We start from the raw sequence: 17,199 nt of genomic DNA on the forward strand, positions 1-17,199 counted from the left end.
TATATTTGATGGCTACCCTGGCAAGCAGTTGTAATTTGCATTTCCCTAGTAACTTATGATATTGAGCATCTTTTCATGTACTGGCCAGTTGTATACACTTTTTGGAGAAATATCTATTCAAATTCTTTGTCTATTTTTCAATGGGTTATTTTGTCATTTTACCACTGAATACACATCATCAGAAAGATATAACAATTATAAATATATATGCACCCAATATTAGAGCACCTACATATACAAAGCAAATGCTGACAGAGCTGAAGGGAGAAATAGACAGTAATACAATAATAGGAGGAGACTTCAATCCCCCCTTTTCAATATACAAAATATCCAGACAGAAAAATCAATAATGAAACAGTGAACATGAACAACACTATACACCAACTGGACCTAACAGATATACAAAAACATTCTACCCAACAGCAACAGAATACACATTCTTCTTAAGTGCACACAGAATATTCTCTAACATAGATCACGTGTTAGACCACAAAACAAATCTTAACAAATTTAAGAAAACTAAAGTATACTAAGTATCTTTTCTAGTTACAATGGCATGAAACTAGAAATCAATAGTAGAAAGAAAAGTAGAAAATGTATAGATATGTGGAAATTTACATAATCCTGAACAACCAATGGGTCAAGAAGAAATCAAAAAGGGGAATCAGAAAAGATCATGAGACAAAGGAAAATGAAAACACAACATATCAAAACATATGGGATATAGCAAAAGCAGTACAAAGAAAGTTTATACCAATAAACACCTACATTAAAGAAAGATCTCAAATAAGCAATCTAACTTTAAACTTTAAGGAATTAGAAAAATTAGAACTAAGCCCAAAGTTAGCAGAAGGAAGTAAATAATAAATGTTAGAGCAGAAACAAATGAAAAAGACTAGAAGAACAATAGGAAAAAAATGACAGAAACTAAGAGTTGGTTTTCTGAAAAGATAACAAAATTGACAACCTTCAGCCAGACTAAGAAAAAAAAAATTAGAAAACTTTAAAAAAAATAATCAGAAATGAAAAAGACATTACAACCAATGTATACTATAGTATACTAGTATACCATACTACCCATGAATAAAAAAGGATTATAAAAGATGACTATGAATAATTATGCATCAACAAATTGGATAATCTAGAAGAAATGGATAAATTCCTAGAAACATACAACCTACCAAGATTGAATCAGGAAGAAATAGAAAATCCGAACAGACAAATAATGAGTAAAGAGACTGAATCACAAATCAAAAATTTTTCAACAAGAAAAGCTCAGGACCAGATGGCTTCACTGGTGAATTCTATCAAACATTTAAAAAATAACTAATACCAACACTTCTCAAAGTCTTCCCCAAAAATGGAAGAGGAGGAAGCATATTCAAAGTCATTTTATGAGGCCAGTACAATCTGATGCCAAAGCCAAACAAAGATACTACAGGAAAAGAAAGCTACAGGCTAATATCTCTAATGCAAAAATCCTCAACAAAATACGAGCAAACAAAATAAAACAGCACATTAGAAGGACCACACACCATGATTAAGGGAGATTTAACCCTAGGATACAAGGATGCTTCAATATATATATAAATCAACAAATGTGATATATCACATTAACAGAATGAAAGATAAAAATCACACAACTATCTCAATACATACAGAAAAGCATTTGACAAAAAATACATACAGAAAAGCATTTGACAAAATTCAACACCCTTTTGTGATAAAAAACACTCAATGATCTAACTGTAGAAGGAATATATCTTAACATGATAAAGGCCATATATGACAAGCCCACCACCTCTAAGATCAGGAGCAAGGCAAGGATGCCCACTCTCACCACTTGAATTCAGCATAATACTGAAGTCTCAGCCAGGGCAATTAGTCAAGAAAAAGAAATAAAAGGCATCCAAATAGGAAAGAAGTATAATTATTTTGCAGATGACATGATCATTGCAAGATATGAAGTCAACATACAAAAATCAGTTGCATTCCTATACACTAACAGCAAACTTTCTGAAAATTAAATTAAGAATTGTAACCTCAGTTACAATAAAATACTTAGGAATAAACTTAACCAAGGAAGGGAAAGACACTAAAAACTACAAAATGTTGATGAAAGAAATTAAAGAAGACACAAATAAATGGAAAGACATCTGTGTTCATAGATTAGAATACTTAATATTGCCAAAATGTCCATACTACCCAAAGACATCTACAGATTCATTGCTATCTCCAACAAAATCCCAATAGGACTTTTTTTAGAAATAAAAAAAGCAATCCTAAAATTCATATGGAAGAAAAAAGACCCAGAATAGCCAAAGCAATCTTGATAAAGAAGAGCAAAGCCAGAGACATCATAGTTCCTGATTTCAAAACATATACAGCCCAGGTGCGGTAGCTCATACCTGTAATCCTAGCACTCTGGGAGGCTGAGGCAGGAGGATCGCTCAAGGTCAGGAGTTCAAAACCAGCCTGAGCAAGTGTGCGATCCTGTCTCTACTAAAAATAGAAAGAAATTAATTGGCCAACTAAAAATATAGAAAAAATTAGCCACGCATGGCGGCACATGCCTGCAGTCCCAGCTACTCGGGAGCCTTAGGCAGGAAGATCACTTGAGCCCAGGAGTTTGAGGTTGCTGTGAGCTAGGTTGATGCCACGGCACTGTAGTCCAAGCAACAGAGTGAAACTCTGACTCAAAAAAAAAAAAAAATGTGCATATCCCATAGTGTTGTGAGAATTAAGTAAGAACATTGGTGATCATTAAATGATAGCTATAGTATTCAGAATAATATGTACACACAGTTTTAGATAACTATGTTCAAGTATGTAATAATGGTTTTCATTTTTATTGTTCCAGAGGTTCTTTTAAACCTGGCTTTATTTCAAAATTATTAATTATCAAACAGCTAAATTTATACACTTGCAATAATATCATTACTCCAAATATTCTTTTTAAAAATTAACCTGTGATTCTACAAACAAGAGTAAACAAAAATGTTGAAGGATGTTTGGTAAACAACATTATTTATAATAGTTTAAAAAAACCTAAACTAAATAATACAAATGTCTATCAGGAGAAGACTGTTTAAGTTAACTAAGGAATATCCAAACAATGGACTACTGTGTTACTGTTAAAATATATGAGGAGCTCTGTAAGTACCAATATGAAATCGTCTGTAATATATATTAATTTAAAAATTAAAGAGTATTATGCATTGTATAATTTATATCATTTATAAAAAAGACATATGTATGAGTGTGTGTGATGTGTGTGCATGCTTAGACATAAAAACTATCTGAAAGCCTAAACAAGAAATTGAATAGTAGTTACCTCTGGGGAATAGGGCTATGAATAATGCAGGGAGGTAAACTTTTCTATACCTTCTGTAGTTTTAAAATTTCTAACCACATACAATATTTTTCAATTTCAAAAATATCCTGATGACTACCTGTAGAAGTTTTTTTAGTCATATCTATCCTAGTTACATAAAATGAAAATGAAAGAGTCAGAGGGAAACAGAGACTGACTCTGAATGGAAAAAAAAATCACTTCCATTGATTTTATGATTAGATAAAAACTGATTCAAATTTTAAGTTATTATAAAGTACACTTCAGTCTCTGTTTGGCTGACACAACTAGAATATTTTAAAGACAACTTAAGGAATTCAAACACAGGACTGCTACCTTTAAATAGCTAAAAACTGGATTTTGACCATAGTAACTTTCAGAATAACAACAGCATCTGAAATTGCCTACATCACACTTAACTTTCATCTAATTACCTGTGTAGAACAAAGTTAGCAAAAGAAACTTCTGGGTTTAAGATTTTCCCAGAAAGACAAGAAAGAGGAGGTTGTATCTTTAAAAGCTTAAAATGAAACAATTATACCTGTGTAACCACACAAGTGAGTTTTCAAAGTATTAATATTAGTAGCCTGAGGATGATTCACTTTAAAAAAAAACTGACAGGAGGGAAAAGTGGGGCTTCAGCTTTCATAATCAGCACTTTTAGCATATAATGCTTTGCTGTGTCCAAAGCATCCCAAAATATATGATTTCCTTATTTAAAATTACTGAGTATAATGAATTTTTAGCCTGATGCAGCAATTTGCATTAATTCATGTGACCAGAAATGTATTTATTTTCCAAAGAAACTGCTCTCAAAAGAGTAAAAGAGCCAGGCGAGGTGGCTCACGCCTGTAATCCTAGCACTCTGGGAGGCTGAGGCAGGCGGATTGCTCGAGGTCAGGAGTTCGAAACCAGCCTGAGCAAGAGCAAGACCCCATCTCTACTATAAATAGAAAGAAATTAATTGGCCAACTAATATATATATATAAAATTAGCTGGGCATGGTGCCGCATGCCTGTAGTCCCAGCTACTTGGGAGGCTGAGGCAGAAGGATTGCTTGAGCCCAGGAGTTTGAGGTTGCTGTGAGCTAGGCTGACGCCACAGCACTCACTCTAGCCTGGGCAACAAGTGAGACTCTGTCTCAAAAAAAAAAAAAAACAGTAAAAGAATCACCCAGCAATAGAGTTTGCTTTTCCTTTCAATGCAGCTCTCTTATGTATAAGTTGTCAAATATAAATCTAGTTGTTTTACACAGTGGAGCAGACCTCAAGTGCTTTAAGAGATATAATTGTACATTTTTAAAGGCATACTACAAATTCTATTTAATATGTCTATGGCTTCTTGTTTCAACACTGAGTATATGTTTGTAAGCCCTGATTTGATGTGTAATTTTTTTAATCTAAAAATTCAATTGAAAGCTGTTGGCTGTGGAGAATAATTATACTCTTAACATAAAAGTTGACTGGCTCCATTATAGAGACAGAAAGTAGAATAGTGGTTGCCAGGGGATGGAAAGAGAGGGAAATGGGGAGTAATTGCTTAACTAGTTTAGAGTTTGTTTTGCAAGATGAAAAGAGTAACAGAGATGGAGGGTGGGTTGTATAACAGTGTGAATGCAATTAATGCCACAGAACTGTACACTTAAAAATAGTTAAGATGGTAAATTTTGTTATGTGTATTTTACGATTACAAATAATTTTTTTAAAGTATATTGACTTGTTCCTAAAACATTTTTTAAAAACTTGATTGGCTCCAAAGATACTGCAATGTAGCAATTAGAGTGCAACCATCAAGTCTTGAACCAAGGATTATGATGATTCCAATTCCTTGCCCCTGAGGTCCATGAAGAACAAAAATAGTACAGATTAGATTATCAGGATAAACTTCCTGTTCTCCTCCTAAAGTAGCTAAGTGACTTGCACAAGTGATTTAACCTCTCTGAGTCTCATTTTCCTCATCTGTAAAATACCAAAAATAACCAGGTTTCTCTAATGATTCAGTGAGATAATACCTATACAAAGTACGTTATAGGAACTAGAATATTAAAAGCACTCAATAAACCTTAGCTATTATTAGCAACCATATGGGTATGAAAAGTCGCTTTTCCCCAAACTAAAGAGAAGTGCATTTGTTCTCATTTTGGCAAAGGTATAAGAGGAAAGGTTGATGTGTATGGCTGTATGCCAATACTCAATGCTGATCCCAGGTGTTCTACATCATGGCTGACCGTTTATAGGGATATGTGGGCCCTAGTTTGAATTCAGGCTTTCTCAAAGGTTGCTTCTGGGAAGTGCTGCAAGACAATCCTCAGGGAACTTGTTCAAAATCCAGAGCTCTGTGCCCCAAAGCCAAAGCTAGTGAATCCAAATCTCTGGGGGTAAGGTGTGGGACTCCCAGCCATACCTGGCTGCAGACACAATGAGGAGAACCTGAGAGGAAGAGAAGAGAGGAAAAGAAAAATGAAAAAGATCTGTTTTATAGTGAGGCTTCCTGGATTTCTCTCATTTTGATTAACTTTACTAGCAGATAGTGCATGGATCTTGACATCTATTTTCATGACCAGCCAAATGTCTTATCTAATTTAAATTTTCTTCCTTTTCCTTCCCACCTTTTCCCCCCAGTCTCAATCCTTGATGGAAGAGCATACCAGACAAATTTAAGACTCAATCCTCTCCCATCACACCACTTTTCATTATCCATTCATTTGATTCCATTGTGGAAAGAGAAAATTAGATCAAATGTCATATTCTCAGAATAAAATTGCACAAATTTAGGTATTATAATACCTATTTCTACGATCTACTTGATTTCTCATCTGGCCACTAAAGACTTAGTAGTTATTGATCTTCTCATGCTCTTTAGGCAAGAAAAAGCAAAGCACCTTTGCAGAACCTTCCCTAGTATATAATCAGGATACCAATCTAGGTTTTCTTTGGAGAACAATAACAACAATGCTAGCATATTGACCCGGACAGCATCCTGGCCCTTGGGTAAGTGTAGATTTTTTCAGGGCACAAGAGGACAAGTTCCGGAAATGAAAAAGGAAAAGTCCCAAGTTGTCTCTGAAATGTTTTTCTTTGAGAAGCATTTCTAGCTCATTCTACCACCTGTCAAGTTGAGCAGCAGCCTTATATATTTTACCTGACAAGAAAACACATTATTTCATCTGCAGTATCAGGAACTAACAAGAGAACCAAACACTGACCATCATTCACTAAATCCTTCTATAGTGCTTAGACCAGTCGTCCTCAAATTATGGCCAGCAGGCCACATGCGGGTGTTTTTGCCTGTTTGTTTTTTTACTTCAAAATAAGATATGTGCAGTGTGCATAGGAATTTGTTCATAGTCTTTTTAAACTACAGTCCAGCCCTCCAATGGTCTGAGGGGCTGGCCCCCTGTTTAAAAAGTTTGAGGACCCCTGGCTTAGACTATAACAGAAAGTAGGGTAGTCTGGGAAAAGAAATAACAGCAACAACTATAGCCTTGAACCTCATTCCTGCCACCTCCAAATATACTTACTGGAAAAGTTACTGATAAAGTGCCAACTGAAAGAAAATGCCACAGCCACTTCACTAACAAAGAATAGCAACAAAAATGGTATGTTTTTTCCCCAAAATGGTTACATATAACTGATCTTAGAAACAATCAGGCCGGGCGCGGTGGCTCACGCCTGTAGTCCTAGCACTCTGGGAGGCCGAGGCAGGCGGGTTGCTCAAGGTCAGGAGTTCGAAACCAGCCTGAGCAAGAGCGAGACCCCGTCTCTACTATAAATAGAAAGAAATTAATTGGACAACTAATATATATAGAAAAAATTAGCCGGGTGTGGCGTGTGACTGTAGTTCCAGCTACTCGGGAGGCTGATGCAGCAGGATTGCCTGAGCCCAAGAGTTTGAGGTTGCTGTGAGCTAGGCTGACACCATGGCACTCACTATAGCCTGGGCAACAAAGCAAGACTCTGGCTCAAAAAAAAAAAAAAAAAAAAAAAAAAAAGAATAAGAAAAAAGGAAACAATCATCATCTCCAGAGGCACCTTCCAAGGCCACACTACTGTTTTCAAGTACCCGTTCCAAACCTGAGGCAGTTTGGTTCAAATCCTAATACAACAATTTTTTTTTTTTTTGAGACAGGGTCTCCCTATGTTGCCCAGACTGGAATGCACTGGCTATTTATTCACAAGCACAATCACGGTGCACTGCAGTCTTGAACTTTTGGATTCAAGGGATGCTTTTGCCTCAACCTCCCAAATACCTGGGACTACAGGCACATGTCGCCACATCCACCTAACAAATTTCTTTCTGACAAGAAATATTCTAAGTTGTAAGTAATAGCTATTTGCATCCTGGACTAGAAGTTAATATTCTAAGCTGTAAGTAATAACTATTTGCATCCTGAACTAGAAAGCAAGGATAATAATAGTACCCACCTCAAAGGATTTTTGAGAGGACTCTAGGAGGTAACAGTATGTAAAGTACTTTAAACAGCACCTAGCATTTGCTAGGGGAACAAAAAATGTTAGCTGCTGCTGCTGTTCTTGTTAGTTCTAAGAAATAACTATATGCAATAAAATTTTACACAACCAAAAATTCTAGATAAACCTGAAATTTCCTTAAGTAGAAAGCTGACTTTAAAAATCAAAATGTACTAAGAGAATTCTTTAAAATAGACAAGAAACACTAGCAGGTAAGCAATGCCATATGCAGGACTGGACAGTACTAAGGGGCACAGGGTTCAACCAAAAAAAGACTACAGTTCTACCATGGAGAAGCTGACACACTAATAAGAGAAACAGGACAAACATAGACACTGCCATATACACACATGTGAGACTAGACTTCATATGTTTGCCGGCCTACCAATGACCATGAGTGATTCTCCCAAATGGGTGAGGCTAAGCCAATTCCTCCAGGGTCCTTGCTCTTAGTTTCTGTAAGTCCCATGGCCTGTGTGTGATACCAACTATTGGACCATCCCTGTACTGGTGTTCTTTCACTTAATTGCTTCTTTAAATGTTCATACATGGATTTCTTCTTAGCACCTCAAAGGAAAGTTAAGAGATAATAATTAATGTTAATGATCAATATTATTTTAAAAGATATCATTTGTCACCTTGCCAGGAACAAAGGACATCATTTGTGGTGATAACAACCCCTAAGGCAGGAGCCATCAGCTAAATAATACATGTGTGGCTGAGAAGAGACATACCAATACAAGAGTAACCTCCCTATTTGTGGCTCACAAAGAGTCATTAACCAAGCTGCCACCCATTCAACACAAGATATACACACCTAATATCAGTACATCTGTACAGGGCCTTGCACAGAAGCAATTTAGGGAAGGAGGAATAGAAGGCATTAAACAACTGACTAGAGTCCAGTGAGGCAATGGGTAGCATACTTCTACAAATGGATCATGCTCCATAGAAGCCTTGCAAAATTCTACTGTTTGCTACTGAGAACTATTATCTTTCTTAATAAGAGGTAACAGTGATAGGAAAAAAGCATCAGTTTTATATTTATAGTCAGATGCCTAGATTTGTATCCTAAATTTACCCCTTTTAGCTAATAACTTTAAATTGTTTAACTTCTCTAAATTTAACTTTTTGACCTATAAAATAAAAATAATAAGGCCGGGCGCTGTGGCTCACGCCTGTAATCCTAGCTCTTGGGAGGCCGAGGCGGGCGGATTGCTCAAGGTCAGGAGTTCAAAACCAGCCTGAGCAAGAGCGAGACCCCGTCTCTACTATAAATAGAAAGAAATCAATTGGCCAACTGATATATATATATAAAAAAAAAATTAGCCGGGCATGGTGGCGCATGCCTGTAGTCCCAGCTACTCGGGAGGCTGAGGCAGAAGGATCACTCGAGCCCAGGAGTTTGAGGTTGCTGTGAGCTAGGCTGATGCCACGGCACTCACTCTAGCCTGGACAACAAAGTGAGACTCTGTCTCAAAAAAAAAATAAATAATAATAATAAAAGATTATCATGACTAGTCAGTAAATAATGCACAGACAGGGGTTAGCATAGTACCTGGCATATAGTTGGTACTTAATAATTATTAGTTCTTATTATTGAAAGAATAAAAATGCTGCATAGGTAGCCAGAAAAGCCCACAAAGGCCTATTTTAGCAATAATATAGTCAAAATAGAAAATATTTACAAAGAAAGGATAATAAAACCAAATATTGGTAATATCAGTTATTGAAGGAAAATAAAATTAACATGTTTTTACTTTGTGTGAAATAGGAATACTGAAGAAAAAGCTTGATTGTATGATCAAATAGATTTCTATGTCAATTCTAAAAAAATTTGACACCATGAAAGAGCTTTAAAAATGGATTTCACAGATTCATTCATTGAACAAACATTTATTGAGTACCTTCAAACAATCTATCAGGTACCAGAAATTACAGGAAATGTTAATAATAGAAGCATGTGTAAAATGCTGTAATAGATACAGAGCACAGAGAAGGGAGGAACTTATTCCAACCCAGATATGTCAGGAAAGGGACATGAAGGCCAGCATATCACAGAAGAAATAACATTTGATTGGGGCTAGAATTTCACTGGTGAATGGGAAGAGCAGCAACTCCAAAAAGAAGGAACAACAGTAGCCAACGCCTGGAGCTATTTGGAAAACACCCAGAGGCATGTAAGGTATAGGGCAGCATGTGAATAAAACAGTCTGGCCAAAGATGAAGGTACTGGGGAGAGGAGAAGAAATCATAGAAAGGGAACTATAAAGGCAGGCCTGAGAAAACCTGCGAGGACAGGTGAGAAAGGAAATGAAATCAGAATTTCAAAGGGATACCTGCACCACCATATTCATTGCAGAATTATTCACAATAGGCCAGCCCTGGTGGCTCAACACCTATAATCCTACCACTCTTGGAGGGCGAGGCAGGCGGATTGCTTGAGTTCAGGAGTTGGGGAACCAGCCTGAGCAAGAGCAAGACCCCTTCTTTACTAAAAATAGAAATTACTTGGACAGCTAAAAATATATATACAAAAATTAGCCGGGCATGGTGGTGCAGGCCTGCAGTCCCAGCTACTCGGGAGGCTGAGGCAGAAGGATTGGTTCAGCCCAGGAGTTTGAGGTTGCTGTGAGCTAGGCTGAGGCCATGGCACTCTAGCCTGGACAACAGAGTGAGACTCTGTCTCAAAAAAAAAAAAAAAAAAAGAATTATTCACAATAGCCAAGATATGGTACAACCTAAGTATCTGCTAACAGATAAATGAATAAAGAATGTGGTGTGTGCATATATACACATAATGGAATATTATTCAGCCTTACAGGGAAATCTTGCTATAGATTGATGTGGAGGACATTATGCTAAGTAAAATAAACCAGACACAGAAAGGCAAATACTATATGATCTCACTTATACTTGGAATCTAAAAAACTTGAACTCCTAGAAACAAAAATAGAGGTTGCCAAGGGCTAGGGAGGCAGGATAGAGAAATGTTGATTAAAGAGTACAAATTTTCAAATATAAGATGAACAAGTTCTGGGGCTCTAACGTACAGCATGGGTTGTGATGGATTCATTAATTAATTTGATTGTGATAATCATTACACAATGTTTATGTATATAAAATTATTATATCGTATACTTTGACTATATACAATCTTTATTTGTCAAGTAACTAAAACTTGTTAGGGAATTTTTATATCCCTAGGCTTTGGCATAAAGATAACCAGATATGGCAAGGCTGATGTTTTTAAAAAGCATCCTCTAAATAAAGAAGTGCAAGGAAATAACTAGTTTAAAAGTCAGGACAATGTTATTTCAGGAAGGAGGAAAGGTTCTTGATTGGCATAGGGCACCTAAAAGGATTTCTGGGGTGGCTGACAAAAGTTGTATTTCTTGATCTGGATAGTGATTTCAAGTATGTTTGCCTTGTAATACTGTATTAAGGTACACATTGGTTTGATTTTTTTTTTGAATCCTTGTTTCATTTTACAATATATAAGCTAAAAAAAAAAAAACCCACCATCGTGTGACACTGTGTAAGTAGTAGGGGCCAGAGAGGTAACTAAAAGATGAGGAAAGAAGGTATTGCCTCAAGATGGAAGATGATGAGAGCCAGGCCCAGGACAAGGACAGTAGGAGTTGAGAAGGGGGAAAAACATATTTGAGAAACATCTTCAAAGTTTATGCCAGAAACTTTCAGAGGGCTCCAGTAGTAGAAGGCTTAGAGAAAAAGATACAGAGGATATTTCAGATTTTAGATGCCTTTGGAAATTCAAATACTACTTTCCCCTTTATTATTTTAATATATGGCTTTCCTTTGCGTTGGTACATATCTACCAATAGTAATATTCTATTTCTTATCAGTTACAATTCAATTCATGATTTTGGCTTTCAAATAAGATAGAAAAGGGAGGAGGGGGCAGGCGTGGTGGCTCACACCTGTAATCCTACAACTCTGGGAGGCCAAGGTGGGCAGATTCCTTGAGCTTAGGAATTGGGAACCAGCCTGAGCAGGAGCGAGACCCCATCTCTACTAAAAATAGAAATTATTTGGACAGCTAAAATGTATAAAAATAATTAGCCAGGCATGGTGGCGCATGCCTATAGTCCCAGCTACTCAGGAGGCTGAGGCAGGAGGATCGCTTGAGCCCAGGAGTTTGAGGTTGCTGTGAGCTAAGATGAGGCCATGGAATTCTAGCTGGGGCAACAGAGTAAGACCCTGTCTCAAAAAAAAAAAAAAAAAAAAAAAAGTGAGAAGGGAGTAGTTTTCGATGTAATAGGGCAAGACTTCAAAAAGAAAGGAAGATGGTGAAAAGAGATGTGTTAGTAGTAAAAGACAGAAGTAAAGGGGATAAATATCCCAAGTGAACTAGTCCACTAAAAAGAAGAAAATATCGATGGCAAGAACTATTGTGTCAGTTTCCCAATTTGATCAGCAAAAATCATTGGAAGTTCGGATGCTTCATATGCTCATCTTATTTTCTCATCTGAAACTTTCTTAAGTTAGCTATATGTAACCTAAAGGAGAATTATAATAGAAATTTGAAGGTGGGAAAGATGGGTCAATGAGAAACAGAAGAAAAAGTATCCCATACCAGACTACTGGTTAGAGCATAGTGGAAAAGCAAGCAATTTTGATTTTCTACAAGTCAAAATGAACTGTCCTCACTTGAGAGAAGACATGGGTATCAGCAATTGTGTGTGTTAGATTACAGTATGGGCCATAGCAGCCCAGGTCATTAGAGTCCCATGCAGCATTATCACAGAACAGACACTCAATAAATGCATGAACAACTGACTGAAATATTAAGATTTTACCCTCAGACCCCTGCTTCTATTGCATAATAATAAAATCTAGCTACCATTTATTGAACACTTAATGCCAGGCACAGTCTAAGACCTTAGCATGCATTATCTGATTGAATCCTCATAGCAAGCCCATGAGATAGGTACCATTATTTGTCCCCACATTACAAATGAGGAAACTTGCATGCCTTCAAGTGGTAACTCTGGGGAAACAAGACATGAGGGAGACTGCATAGGGCAAGAGTAGAGCTTGGGCTAAAAGGGGTACCTGCCTCATACTTGTTCCAACCTAGGCCACCAGAGTAGAATGTTTCATAGGAAAAATCTCTAGTTGCTAGCAGAGTGGTTTTTTTCAGGTCTTATCCTCAGCATGTTTATCTCCTCTGGCAACATGTGGCAGTGGTAGGCAGCTAGTAATGATGCTGAGATTTGGGATCCCAGCCAGCTCCCTCTTTCTATCAAAAATATGACCAAAATCTGGCAGAGTAAGCAAACGTCAAGATGAATGGGCCTCCACTAATTCATACATTACAAACTAAATTGTCAAAATTGGTCAAATTCCATTACAGAATTACAATTCAGCTGCACTGAATACTAAATATACATGAGCCATTAGCTGGGACTTTGAAATCTCTTTGCTCTATGGAAATTTCTATTCTGGTAGTAGTTATCGTATGAAATTTGATCTTAATCGCACTTTTCCTAGCAGCAGTAAAATTCCATTTCCATCAACTCTGTTTCCTCTCAGGAAATACTCAAAACATTGTTCTTAACAAAGTTCTTAAATATGAATCATTTCAACTGCCAAGAAGACAACTCCTTCCCCCCACTGTTTTGCATCATAATATACTTTCTCTAAAATGACAGTTTTGGGGCAAGATATACTTATTTGGGAAAAAAAAAGACATTTATTAACTACAGAGCATAACCTTCATTCTTCTCCTTCTATAGCTTTGCTTAAGCAGTTCACTCTGCGTCAACTAACTATCTTCTCCCTAGGTCTGCCTGTCCAAGTCGTACCAATGCATTCATTTGATAAATATTTCCTGAGCACTTACTAGATGTTTGGTCCTAAAATAGGTGGGAGGGGTACAAATCAAATAAATGTATTAAGAATTTGACAAAGATTAGGATATAATCGTTATAGGTAGTGAGATCAATCCTTCAACGAAAAGTATTCTGGAAGAAGAAACATTTATAGCTGGCCCTTAAAGGATGAGTAGGAGAAATTAAACAGAAGGGAAAAGGCATTTATAGCAGCCAAGAGAAGGCCAAGGAGGCAACTCAAGGGCCTCTAACTAAAAGGAGCATCACTACAACTACAAGGAGGACCCCATCTGTCTCAGAAATTCATGCTAGCGTTTGTGCTGAAGTCACATCTCCAAAGTGGTGCTCCCAGCCAATGACTGAGTACAGCAGGGATATAGAGGCAGACTGTTGCTAATTTGGACTCCCCAGTAGCTATTCTGAACCTTTCTCAGACTGCATATCAGTCTAGAAAGCTTCTGCCTAACCAGTTCTCCCTCTCCCCTTCACTAGGGGTCAGACTTGCATCATGAACTGATGGCACTCCAACGCTTCCCAGCCCCCTCACCATTGTCTCTTCCACAGGCATTCTTGCCTAGTAAACCCTTGCAGGTTTAATCCTGAGTGTTTTTCAGAAGATCCAGACTAATGCAGCATTCTAGACAGAGAGATCAGCAGAAATAGACACCTAGAGGTATGAAAAATCATGACAAGCACTGAGCACCCCAAGGCATGGTATATGCCTGGATCATGCTGCAGAGGTATGGATATAGAGAAAGAAGAAGCTAGGCCAAATCACAGAAGGCCTTGTAGGTCCTAATAAGAAACTCCAACTTGGTCCTATGAGAAATAGGGAGTCAAAAGAAAATTTTAAGCAGGGAAAGGGCATATGTTTTCAAAACAAAATTGTTTTGCTGGCAGAATGAAGGAAGGATGGAATGGATGAAACAGAAATTAGAAGCACCTTTATGTATGCTTCCATCTTATATGCTAGCTTGTCAGGTCCTAAGGAATGGAATCATATCTTTTGTTTGTTTCATTTTAATCTCTATCTTTCTATAATGCTTTGAATAATGTTCAACACAAAGTAGCTCCTCAAAAGGCTCCACTAAATCTACAAGGTTGGGCTTCACCTCAGTGCCTAACGCTTTAGTAAAAGCTACCCAAAAGCCAACCAAAACTGACCAGCCTTTGAGCAGTCCTGCTCGGACACTGAAATGTTCTGTCCAGCCAGTCTAGAAAGAAATGTACAATAAATGAAGGGTGGAAAAATTACTCCCAAAATTTTGTCTTTCGCCAACTAGTTATTTCATAAACTCCTTTGAAGATGGGCATCAAATCACATTTGTTGATCCTAGTTGTGGGGACAAAAGTAGCCATTAGACAGTTTTTGAATGTTTACCACATCAATGAAGTTTAGAAAGCTAGATCAGGCTCAAGGCACAAAGGTCTTATCCAAAGAGCACTGGACAAAAATCAGAATCAGATTCTGGATACTGACCCAAAGTCCAACGGTGATCTTTGGGAAAACATAGCCCTAGCGTCTATTTTTCTCATTATAAAGTAGAAATAAGACCTACCCTAAGCTGATGTACAAAGTAAGGTGAAAATTAAGTAAGATGTGGCCGATATGATTTGAAAACATAAATTTTACAAACTGAATATATAACTTGGGAAAATAAACAAATCAAAGAGATCAAAATCTAAATATCCTAACACAAACATGTCCTGGATTTCTGAACAAATATGATAAACCTAAGTTATTTATTGCATTCATTGTGACATCACGTTGCTAAATAAGGTTATTATTAACCACAGAGTTCGCATTTGAACTCTTTTTTTTTTTTTTTTCTTTTTCTTTTTCTTTTTTGGCTAAGAATATGTACCTTGACGCATTTGAACTCTTAAACTTAACATTTATACTTAAGGACTTCAGGGCTAGAAGGAGTATATTCAAAATAAAGACCATTGATTACTGATTCTGATTTTCAACAACATTAAGGGATGGTGTAATATCCCCAAATTCTCAAAATACAATTATTTTGCCTTTATTTTCATGTGTCAAGCAGTACTCTTGGTTGGAAGGGTACTGTTATGAAATAAAATAGTCATGGGAATCAATTCCCAGAAGGCTATGGATTAGTGGAGCTGGAGCCAACAGCCCTCCTAAGATCTGGGACACTGAAGAGTCATTTGATAATAGCCTGATGCCTTTTCTCATGCTCAGCCTTTTTTCTCATTCCTACCTCCCTGACTTGACTAATAAAACACACAGAAGGTCTTGAGCCCTACTAGTAATAACCAAGATAACCTTACTGGAAAAAGCAATCATTATATCCAGATAGCCTGGTTGGCTCGTGTCCCTTAAAGAAAAGTCTCATGAGCCATAAACTGTCAGATCTAGATGGGCTATGTAATACTATGTAGTGGACTAAAGTTAACTATCAATGGTTGGTTGCCCATGTAAAATAAAAATGGCATCTCCAGTACTCCGGGCTCAGATAACCACTCCCAGACCAGTAGGAAAGGCCAAAGCATTCGGCAGTAATTTTAAAAATCTTTCAAATTTGCAAATTTATTTAGTAAATACATTGGTGTTGTTTTGACTGGGTAAGAAGAGGGGTAAAAAGTGGAAGAAACTAAATCCATTTTTTATAAAAAGGAAATTTCTCTAGGCTATTTTGGCAAAAGAACTAAACAAACAACTACAGAAATCACTCTAAGCCCCATTTGGTATCTTCCAAAACCGAATTGATTACTTTCAGTTACAAAAAAAATTTAATGGTAGGAATCAATAACAGTGATAGTAATGGACACCACTCCTATTGAGCATATTCTATTTGTTAAGACATTTTAGTAATATATAACTATCTGTATTCCTCATAAAAACTCAATGTTAATATTTTACATTTTGATTTTTTTTAAATGAGGCTGAGACAAATGTGTCACAAATCAAGTTAATGTCAGAGCTAAGATCCAAACCAAGATATCTAAAAACCCAGATTTTTAGATGGCAATGAGGAAGGTGGGAGAGCATTTCTCTCTTTCCTAATCTGTCTATCTCTCCCCCATCCTCCCAATCCCTGTTCTTCCTTCCTTCCTGCCTTTCCTCCCTCACTCCTTCCCTCTCTCTTTCACTCACAACACTTAAAAGTGAGCACCAACTCACTTCCGGAGAGAGGTTAATACTATGTAGTGGGCTGATAATCGGTTTTGCCCCCAAACACCTGCACTTAAGTTTTGAGCCTGCCATTTACCACCTGCAAGACTTGTGTGATAAAAATTATTTGATAGAACTCATTTTCCTATTAAGTAACATTAAATGAGATAAACATAGACACTGCCTAGTACGCACTCACTATTTTTGTCACTTTTCCCCTGCCCTCTTTTGATAGCCTAAAGACCAATGAAGATGAAGCAAAAACATACCACCTGTATTATGTGGCAAGCAAGAAAGCTAGCACTTCCCTTAAGTAGGATGAAATAAGTTCTATGATCTATAAAACATACATATGGGCCGGGCGCGGTGGCTCACGCTTGTAAT

The 17,199-nt window shown here is 37.0% G+C and overlaps 1 protein-coding gene and 1 pseudogene across 6 annotated transcripts in view; one reads left to right on the forward strand and one right to left on the reverse strand.

The window, feature by feature from the left end:
• Positions 1-17,199, reverse strand: part of ATP11C (ATPase phospholipid transporting 11C (ATP11C blood group)) — a 190,550-nt gene that overhangs the window by 133,678 nt on the left and 39,673 nt on the right. The window lies entirely within an intron of this gene.
• LOC142866135 (uncharacterized) lies at positions 17,090-17,198 on the forward strand (annotated as a pseudogene).

Source organism: Microcebus murinus, chromosome X (assembly GCF_040939455.1).
Source record: "Microcebus murinus isolate Inina chromosome X, M.murinus_Inina_mat1.0, whole genome shotgun sequence".
NCBI classification, from domain to species: domain Eukaryota; kingdom Metazoa; phylum Chordata; class Mammalia; order Primates; family Cheirogaleidae; genus Microcebus; species Microcebus murinus.